This window comes from Hordeum vulgare, chromosome 6H, assembly GCF_904849725.1.
Source record: "Hordeum vulgare subsp. vulgare chromosome 6H, MorexV3_pseudomolecules_assembly, whole genome shotgun sequence".
NCBI classification, from domain to species: Eukaryota; Viridiplantae; Streptophyta; class Magnoliopsida; order Poales; family Poaceae; genus Hordeum; species Hordeum vulgare.
In genome coordinates, this window is record NC_058523.1 from 360,145,238 (window position 1) to 360,156,707 (window position 11,470).

Below are 11,470 nucleotides of genomic sequence, written 5' to 3' on the forward strand. Positions count from 1 at the left end.
GAATGAGTGGAAGGGGTGCATGTGGGACCCACAAGCCTGGTAGGCGCGGCTAGGGGGGTGCCCGCGCCTCCAGGGCTTGTGGCCCACTAGTGCAGCCCCGTGACTAGATCTTCGTCTCAGTATTTTTCGAAAATTCCAGAAAAAATCATACTTGATTTTCACGACATTCGGAGAACTTTTATTTTTGGGGTAGTTTTCTACGGGACACAAAAAGCAGAAAACAGGGAAACCTAACTAAATCTATCATTTTTCTTCTAAGCAACCGAAGGTGAAAGCTTGGAACAGAGGTTTGTGACTCCTCGATTCATCCATCTCGTGGTCATCGAAAGAAATCCGTCAATGAGGTTGATCAAGTCTCCTTGACAAACCTTTTCGAATCGCAAAAGAAGACGGAGAATTTCCGAATAGTCACTAGGTCACCTCAATGGGGATATGAATGTCCCCAACAAGCAAATCATACTTCATCTTGACAGGAGGTATAGGGCATTCAAAGCTCCCAATAAGAATCGATGAAGTCTTTTCAATAGCATTGATGCAATGTACTCGATATTGTTTCTTCGGAAAGTGCACCTTATGCTCATTACCGTTGACATGGAAAGTGACATTGCCTTTGTTGCAATCTATAACAGCCCCTGCAGTGTTTAAAAAGGGTCTTCCAAGGATGACCGCCATGGCATCATCCTCGGGGTTATCCAGAATAACTAAGTCCGTTAAGATAGTGACGTTGGCAACCACAACAGGCACATCCTCGCAAATGCCAATAGGGAAAGCAGTTGATTTTTCGGCCATTTGCAGAGAGATTTTAGTGGGTGTCAACTTATCCAGTTCAAGCCTACGATAAAGAGAGAGAGGCATAACACTAACACCAGCTCTAAGGTCGCATAAAGCAGTTCTAACATAGTTTCCTTTAATGGAGCAAGGTATAGTGGGCACTCCGGGATCACCTAGTTTCTTAGGAGTTCCACCCTTGAAAGTATAATTAGCGAGCATGGTGGAAATATCAACCTCAGGTATCCTCCTCTTATTAGTCACAATATCCTTCATGTACTTAGCATACAGAGACATTTTGAGCATATCTGTCAAATGCATTTGTAGAAAGACATGTCTAATCATTTCTATAATTCGCTCAAAATCCTCATCATCCTTTTTCTCAGATGGTTTGGGAGGAAAGGGCATAGGTTTCTGAACCCATGGTTCCCTTTCTTTACCATGCTTCCTAGCAGCGAAGTCGTTCTTATCTTATCTTCTATTCTTAGGCTGTGGGTTATCAAGATCAACAGGTTCAATCTCCACATCCTTATCGTTGCTAGGTTGAGCATCAATATGAACATCACTATTGGTATTATCATTAGGCTCATGTTCATCACGAGATTGTGTTTCGGCATCAGAGACAGAGACATCGTTTAGACTCTCAGGTGTAGCAGCAACAGGGTTGCTAGCGTGCAAATCCCTATCATCTTTCTTCTTCCTAGGATGACTAGGTGCATCAGTGCTAACTCCTTGAGAATCTTGTTCAATTCTCTTAGGATGGACCTCAGGATACAAAGGTTCCTGGGTCATTCTACCGCCTCTAGTGACGACTCTGACAGAATTGTCATTTAACTCATTGAGCAAGTCATTCTGAGCCTTAAGTACTTGTTCTACTTGAGTAGTAACCATAGAGGCATGTTTACTCAAGAGCTTAAGATCATTGACGTTTCTGTCCACACAAGCACTTAAATGACTAAGCATACGAGCATTCTGTTCCAATTGTCTGCTAACATAATCACTGAAACTCTGTTGTTTGGCAACAAAGTTATCAAATTCATCCACGCACAAGCTAGCAGGTTTATCAAAAGGAATACCACTCTCATTGAATCTACGCAGAGAATTTACTTCTACTACCTGTATTGGGTTATCAAGACCATGGTTCTCTTTGATAGGTGGTAGATTTTTGACATCTTCAGATTTACTGCCTTTTTCTTTTATAGATTTCTTAGCTTCTTGCATATCTTCAGGACTGAGGAATAGAATACCTCTTTTCTTCGGAGTTGGCTTTGGAGGTGGTTCGGGAATAGTCCAAGCATTCTCATTGCACAAGATGTTATTCAATATGATCTCAACTTGTTCTACGGTTTGTTCCCTAAAAACACAACCAGCACAACTATCTAGGTGGTCTCTAGAAGCATCAGTAAGTCCATTATAGAAGATATCAACTATTTCATTCTTCTCAAGAGGGGGATCAGGCAAAGCATTCAGTAGCTAGACGAGCCTCCCCCAAGCTTGTGGGAGACTCTCTTCCTCAACTTGCGCAAAGTTGTATATTTCCTGCAAGGCAGCTTGCTTCTTATGGGCAGGGAAATATTTCTCAGAGAAGTAGTAGATCATATCCTGGGGGCTACGCACACAACTAGGAGCAAGAGAAGTGAACCAAGTATTAGCATCATCCTTTAGTGAGAAAGGAAATAGCTTGAGGATATAATAGTGTTGGATCTTTTCCTCACTAGTGAATAGGGTGGCTATATTGTGCAGTTTGGTAAGATGGGCTACAACCGTTTCAGACTCATAACCGTGAAAAGGATCAGATTCGACCAGAGTGATTAACTCAGGGTCGACAGAGAATTCATAATCCTTATCGGTCACAAAGATAGGCGAAGTAGCAAACTTCGGGTCGTATTTCATCCTAGCGTTCAGAGATTTTTCTTTCCACTTGCGTAGTAAATTCTCAACATCATAGCTATCCTTACACGCAAGAAAGTCCTCAGCTATCTCTCCCTCCATAACATAACACTCAGGCATATCAGGCAAGTCATATCTAGGAGAGCTAGTTCTAGCAGGCAAAATAGGAGGTTCTACTTCAATAGTATCAGGAGTTTCAGAAGTATCATCACATCAAGCAACAACTCTAGCAATTTGTGCATCAAGGAATGCACCTAGTGGCAAAGCAGTATCAAGCATAGCATCATCATAAGCATCATGGGTAGCAGAAGTAGCATCATCAAGCACATGCGACATATCAAGATTTCTAGCAGGAGGTGGTGTCGCAAACTTACTCATAACTGAAGGTGAATCAAGTGCAGAGCTAGATGGCAGTTCCTTACCTATCCTCGTAGTTGAGGGCAAACTTTAGTTCTTGGATCTTTCAGATTCCTCATAGTGACTAGCAGACGTAAATCCCAAGTGACTCAGAGAATATAACTGTGCTTCCCCGGCAACGGCGCCAGAAAATAGTCTTGATAACCCACAAGTATAGGGGATTGCAACAGTTTTCGAGTGTAGAGTATTCAACCCAAATTTATTGATTTGACTCAAGCAGAAGCCAAAGAATATTCTCAAGTATTAGGAGTTGAGTTGTCAATTCAACCACACCTGAAAGACTTAGTATCTACAGCAAAGTATCAGTAGCAAGGTAGTGTGATAGCAACAGTAGCAACAATAACCAGTAGTAGCAAGGTGACAACAGTAGCAGCAAAGTAACATCAGAAGCAACATAGTAACAGTAGCAACAGTGACAGAAGTAGGGGCAAAGTAACGTAGCAAGGACCAGTAGGAAAAACTCGTAGGCATTGGATCGGTGATGGATGATTATGCCGGATGCTATTCATCATGCAACAGTTATAACATGGAGAGATATGTAACTAGCTCCAGTTCGTCAATGTAATGTAGGCATGTATTCTGTATGTAGTCATACGTGCTTAGGGAAAAGAACTTGCATGACATCTATTGTCCATCCCTCCCGTGGCAGCGGGGTCCTAATGGAAACTATGGGATATTAAGGTTCTCCTTTTAATAAAGAACCGGACCAATGCATTAACACTTGGTGAATACATGAACTCCTCATACTATGGTCATCTCTGGGAGTGGTTCCGACTGTTGTCACTCCGGGGTTGCCGGGTCATAACACATAGTAGGTGACTACAACTTGCAAAATAATATCAAGAACACATATACATTGGCGACAACATAATAGGTTCAGATATGAAATCATGGCATTCGGGCCCTAGTGACAAGCATTAAGCATGGCAAAGGAGTATCAACATCAATCTCAGAACATAGTGGATACTAGGGATCAATCCCCGTCAAAACTAACTTGATTACATGATAGATCTCATCCATGCCATCATTGTCCAGCAAGCCTACGATGAGATTATTCACGAACGGTGAAGAGCATCATGGAATTGGCGATGAAGGAAGGTTGGTGATGACGATGGCGACGATCTGCCCTCTCCGAAGCCGAGAACGGACTCCAGATCTGCCTTCCACGGGAAGAAGAGGAGGCGGCGGCGCCTCCGTATCGTAAAACGTGATGAACTCTTCTCCTTGATTTTTTTTCCGGACGAAAGGGACTAAATAGACCTGAGATTGGAGGCGGTGGAGCAATGTGGGCCCCACAAGCCTGCCAGGCGCGACCAGGGGGGCCCGCGCCTGGTGGCCTGGTGGGCTCCATGCTCCACTTCCTCCATTGATTCTTGCGCCAGTATTTTTTATATATTCCACGAAAATTCTCCGTAAATTTCCAGGACATTCCGAGAACTTCTATTTCTGCGCAAAAACAACACCATGGCAATTTTGCTGAAAACAGCGTTAGTCCGGGTTAGTTCCATCCAGATCATGCAAATTAGAGTCCAAAACAAGGGCAAAAGAGTTTGGAAAAGTAGATACGAGGGAGACGTATCAGGGGGTTAGGTGTGTTTCCATGGGCTTGCGTCAAAAGGAAGATCTCATACAACCCATGAAGGATGGCGTCAAGTGGTGATCGTCATCTAGATTGTGGTGTGCAAGTTCAAGTGGATCAGCACGAATATATCATGCTTGAAGCTTGCTGTCCATTGTGGTGGCAATGGACTTGTGAAGTTATGCTGAAGAGTGGCTCACCCATAGTGAGTATGGGGGAGCAATCAACTAGTCTTCATCAAGACAACGCAATCAAGAAAGTTGGTCCATCTTGAGGAAGCCAAGATCATCATCATCTAGCTCAAGAGGACGAGGTGCAAGGTATAGGTTTGCCCTTGATAGGTTTTCTGTTTTAGGATAGATTGTCGTACTCTCAAGGGGGGCTCTCAAGTGACTAGCTTGATCGTATCGTTCATTGAGAGCTCAAACCATTTGCATCCTTGCATCATACTTCTTGGTTCTTGTTTGGTGTTTCTCTTTGTGTGTTTTAGAGCTTATGGTCATCTTCAGGACAAGCTTGAGTTCATCGAAAACGGAGTCCATATGCATCTTCTATGATGTTTTCAATGTTGGGAACTTTTACCGGTCTTATTCGAAGAAGGGTTCTCACCATTTTCTTATGGGCCTTTTCTCACTTGCTTCTTATTTATATTTCTATCAAGATTGTGTTAGCCCATGTCGTTAGCTTTCCAACAAACTTGGTTTCATTGAAATCGGAGTCCGTTTGCGAAAGTTAGAGTAGATTCACTATCCAGCGGTAGTACCGCTCCTGGTGCCAGCGGTAGTACCGCTCCTATAGCGGTTGTACCGCTCCTGGTGCCAGCGGTAGTACCGCCCCCGGAGCTGTAGTACCGCCCGTGGAGTGGTAGTAGTTTTTTACTACCGCTCCCTAGCGGTAGTACCGCTTCGGGATGATTGTACCTCTCTCTGAGCGGTTGTTCTTCGTCGGACTTTTTGCGAAGACTTTCTCTAGAGGTAGTACCGCCAGGGCTAGAGGTAGTACCGCGAGGGTCTAGCGGTATTACCGCCAGGGCTAGCGGTAGTACCGCCAGGGGCTAGCGGTAGTACCGCTGTGCTCGGGCTGTAAGTGGGGGTAACAGTGTGATTTCTTCCCCCACTATATAAAGGGGGTCTTCTTCCCCCTTGGACTAACTCATCCGTTGAGCTCGTGTTCTTCCCCCATTGTTGAACTTCTTAGAGCTTGCTAACTCTCAATATCTCCAATGATTCTTGCTAGTTCTTGAGGGAAAAGAGAGAGGAGATCTAGATCCACATCTCCATCAATCACTTTCTACTCTATGTGAGGGGAACCCCTTGGATCTAGATCTTGGAGTTCTTTGTGAGCTCCTTGTTCTTCCTCTCGTATTTCTCCATAGCTTTTGTTGTTGTGCAGGGATTTGAGTGCGAGGGACTTGAACACTTTGTGTGTTCTTGCCATTGCATGAGTTGCATCGGTTTGAGTTCTCCACGGTGATACGTGGAAGTGAAGTTTGAGAAGCCATATTACCTTTTGGTACTTAGTACCCTAGAGATTGTTTTTCGTGGATGCTTTGGCGTCCTAGAAGCTTGGTGGTGTCTTGGAGCTCAATCATTGTGGTGTGAAGCTCCGGGCAAACGTTGGGGTCTCCAATTAGGTTGTGGAGATTGCCCCGAGCAATTTGTACGGGTACCGGTAACCGCCCCCAAGGGTTGCCATTTGTATGGGTTCGGTGACCGCCCTCAAAGGTCCCTTAGTGTAATCACGACATATTTTATTGTGCAAGGGCGTCAGGAGATTACGGTGGCCTTAGTGGCATCTTGGGGAGCATTGTGCCTCCACACCGCTCCAACGAAGATTATCATCCACAAGGGTGTGAACTTCGGGATACATCATCGTCTCCACATGCCTCGGTTATCTCTTACCCGAACCCTTTACTTATGCACTTTACTTTGTGATAGTCATATTGTTTATTGTCATATATATTGCTATCACTTAGTTGTTTATCTTGCTTAGCATAAGTTGTTGGTGCACATAGGTAAGCCTAGTTGTTGTAGGTTTTGTGCTTGACAAATTAAACGTTAGTTTTATTCCGTATTTGTTCAAGCCTAAACCGTAATTATTTTAAAGCACCTATTCAACCCCCCTCTAGGCGACATCCACGTCCTTTCAGTCTCCATCATATGGAGTGACAAATCCCAGTCTTGATCCATGCTAACTCAACGGACACCTTCGGAGATACCTGTAGAGCACCTTTATAGTCACCCACTAACGTTGCAACGTTTGATACACACAAGGCATTCCTCCGGTATTAGTGAGTTACATGATCTCATGGTCATAGGAATGTATACTTGACATGCAGAAAACAATAGCAACAAAGTAACACGATCACATGCTACGTTTATAGTTTGGGGTCATGTCCATGATACGTCCCAAATGCATCTATGATTTCTGTTTGTTCCATGCTCTTTTGGGTGACATTGTTATATGTTTTGCTACACTTTTATACCTTTTACACATATTTGGACTAACCTACTAACTCAGTGCACCCAGTGCCAGTTTCTACCTGCTGATGTCTTTTTTGGAGGGACTTTTACCCCAATTTATAGAGCCCAATAATTCTGAGAAAAATATATAAAAATCAACATGACGGAAGCTTCACGAAGCACCAAACGGGCCAGAGGGGAGCCAGGGCTCGCCCAGGCAGCCACCCTGCGTGGGCCACCTCCTGGCCGCGCCACCAGGCCGCCTGGGTGGGGCCCACCCCCTCTGGTGCTCTCCTTCGGCCTATATTTACTTCTCAGACGGAATACCCTATTAACAAATCTAGAATCGTGAATTTCTCCACCGTTCCGCCACCGTAGCGCTTCCGAGATCGGGAGCGCTAGAAGACCTCTTCCTGGCACCCTACTGGAGGGAGGATTGACCTCCGGGAGCTTCTCCACCACCATCGACGCTTCCGGACGTGCCGTGAGTAGTCCTCCTTGGACCATGGGTCCATGAACACTAGCTATGTGATGTGTTCTCTCCAATCTTGTGCTTCAGTTCTTAGCCCTTGTGAGCTGCCCTACATGATCAAGGCATCTATGTAATTTACCTGCTGTTTCTATACTGAGTTTGCTGGGATCCAACGGATTATGAGATTATGTTCAGATTGTGATGAGTTATATATTTGGTTCTCCTTTTATATTATGTTCTTTTGTAATTCATGCATGTTCTTCGTTGCGTTTTATTGCTTTGGTCAAGTAGAAGATTGTAACTCCAAGAGGGAGCGTTATGCATGATTGTGGGTTCATGCCCCCTGATGTCTAGCTTGAGTGACTGAAACAGAAGACTAGGGGATGTGTTGTTGCCATCAGGGAGAAAACAACGGTGCTTGTGACCACGGTTGCTAGGATTGTTTACCTTACGCAAAGTTCGTTAATGCAGTTGTCCATTGCTTTGAGTTTACACTTTGGGTAGGGCTCGCAACTTAATACTAGCGAGATGTTCTGGATAGCTATCTCAAGGTGAGTGATTAGTGAGTAGATGCTGATGCATAAACGGTCTACTTGTCTTGGCGTACTGCCCATTACTTTTGAGCCTCTAACTTTCTAGTAGCATGATTAGCATTGCATTGCGTTTATAATTCTGTCAATTGCCTAGCTGTAATTTGTTTACCCAACATAGTTGTTTATCGTCTTTTGGGAGAGAGACATCACTAGTGAACATCACGAGACTCTGGTCCATATTTCCACCACTGTTTACACCTCCACCATTTACTGCTTTTATTTACTGTTCCGTTGCAGTCACCATCGCTATTCCCGCTTGTGTTTGATCCTTTGCAAACTACAAGGCCAGAGAGATTGACAACCTCTGTGAACTCGTTGGGAGGAAAGTTATTTGTTGTGTGTGCAGGTCCACGTCTTCTGCTAGCGCTAGAGCAGCGGGCACCTACTTGTTGATCCTCGGAGTCCTCTTGGTTCGATAAACCTTACAGTCCCCGTGTAAGGGAAATCTGTTGCTGACTACATCTCAACCTTCCACTTGGGGTAACCAAAGAGGGGCGAGAAGTAGATCCGTCAACTCGTCATCAAGCAAATTTCTGGCGTCGTTGTCGGGGACTCGAGTCCTCAAGATAGGGGAGTTGCATGCTATCTTTTTACCTTTGCTTTTTAGTCTTGTTAGTTTGCTTTCTAGTTTTTGCTTTAGAGTCTTATACTAAAAACCACAAAAAAATAGTTTCTTTGTTCTTACTTGTTGCTGCTGCTATGGGTTCCACTAAGAACACCAAGTTGTGTGACTTCACTAGTCACAACAACAATGATTTTATCTGCACTCCTATTGCTGCTCCCGCCACTGGGGCGACTTCCTATGAGATTAATCCTGCTTTACTAAACCTTGTTATGAAAGATCAATTCCCCGTGCTGGAGATGATGCTGTTTTGCACTTGAATAATTTTGTTGAGCTTTGTGATATGCAAAAGTACAAAGAAGTAGATGGTGATATTGTTAAACTTAAGTTTTTTCCTTTCTCCTTGAGAGGAGGAGCTAAAGTGTGGCTTCAATCTTTTCCTAGGAATAGCATAGATTCTTGGTATAAGTGCGAAGATACTTTTATTGGGAAGTATTACCCGCCTGCTAAGATTATCCAGTTGAGAAGTAACATGGATAATGAACACGTTGCCCAAGCTTGGGAACGTATGAAATCTCTTGTTGAGAATTGCCCTACACATGGTTTGACTACTTGGATGGTTATCCAGACTTTCTATGCAGGATTGAACTTTACCTCGCGGAATTTGTTCGACTTGGCCGCGGGAGGAACCTTTATCTCAACTACACTTGGTGCTGCCACGAAACTATTGGAAGAGATGACGACATATAATTCTCAATGGCACATCAAGAGAGCTCTAACAGGTAGAAATCCTAGACCGTTCCCATCCAACAAATCTGGGAACAACAACACTTATCCTAGCACCAAAAACTCCACTTTTGAATTAGAGAGCATGCTTAAGGACTTTATCACTTCTCAAAAAGCCTTCAACAAGAGTGTATAAGAGAAATTAGAAAAATAGATAATATCTCTTTGAAGGTAGACAACATATCTCATGGTAGGATTAAGAACCTTCCTACACACACTATCCTTGCTACTATACAAGTTGTTGAGGATCCCAAAACTTTTAGCACCCATCACATCCCTAGTCCCAATGGACCTATTAATGGTGATGCTAATACCTCAACTTTAGGACAATAAGGTCCTTTGAACTTAGAGACTACCGAAAGAATGAGCTTAAATGACATCACTGCCGCTTTAATTAATGGTAGTAATCTTGATTTTGACAATTGTAGTCTTTCTGAAGTTATCACCTTTTTGCGAAGAATAGCTAAAGACCCCAACACTAGTACACTTAATATTGCCTTCACCGAGCATATTACCAATGATCTTATCGAAGCTAGGGAGGAGAAGCTCAAGCTAGAGACTTCTATTCCTAGAAAATTAGAAGATGGTTGGGATGCTATGATCAAGATTAAATTGAATAATTTCTCTTGCTTTGCTTTATGTGATGTTGGAGCTAGTACCTCCGTTATGCCCAAAAGAATGTATGATATGCTTGATTTGAAACCTTTTCATCAATGTTCTTCTGGATTTCGTCTTGTTGCTTCTTACATAAAGGAACCTTTAGGGAGGATTGATGATGTTCTTATTGTTGTCAATGATAATTATGTTCCCGTTGATTTTCTTGATATGGACATTGAGTGTGATCCCTCATGTCCAATTATTTTGGGACATCCTTTTCTACGCACCGTTGATGCTATCATCGACAAGAAAGAAGGGACCATAAGATTACAATTTCCCCTTAAGAAGGGAATGGAACACTTCCCTCGAAAGAAGATTAAGTTACCTTATGAGTCCGTTACTCACGCAAGTTATTCTTTTGGAATTACTTGATCTTTTTGCATCATGCCTAGCTCAAAGGCATAAAAGAAAGCGCTTGTTGGGAGGCAACCCGATTTGTTTTTACTTTAAATTTTAGTGGTCTTGATGCTTGTTAATACTATAGCAACATCATTTTATCTTTATTTTCAAGCTTTGTCCAAGTTTTAGACTCCAATTGCGAGAAAGTTCAAAAGTTGTGACATGTTGTCCAGAAACAGATTATGTCTGCTTGACGGAAAAATTCGCCAAAAATCACGAGATCATCTTTTTGATCTGAATTGTTTCTACAGTATACTCTATATAATTGTCTTTGTGGTGTCTGTTGTGAGTTTTTTTATTTGAGTTGCATAAGTGCCCCTAAAAAATTATTTACTACCTGATGGTTTGTTTTTCTCAGATTTTGCCCCGTTCTGCGTTTTCATTGTTTTGCAAATCTTAAGCTTGCTTTTTCTTTGCAAAAACCTTTTGGCAATCTTGAGAAACAGTAGTTCTTCCTGAAAATCTTTATTTCCAGTAGAGAATAAATTATTTTATTATGGGCACTAACCACTCTAATAACCTTATGATGAGTTTCGTATGAAGGGAGTTTTCAAGTATGCGATGGAAGATGATGAAAGAAGATCCAGGAGTGTCAAGCGCTCAAGCTTGGGGATGCCCCCATGCACCCCCAAGAAATATTCAAGGAGAATCAAGTGTCTAAGCTTGGGGATGCCCCCGTGCATCCCCTTCTCCATAAACAATCATCAGTTTGTCCTTCTCCATGCTATATTTTTATCACTTCATATGTTATGTGCTATGCTTGGAGCGTCCCGCTCTTTACTTTTTAGTTTGTTTTAGTTTTGAATGATGTTCATAGCGAGTTCGACCCTAGCCTTCTTTGTTTGGGAGAGAAACACGCTCCACTCCAGAACACAACATAGGTTT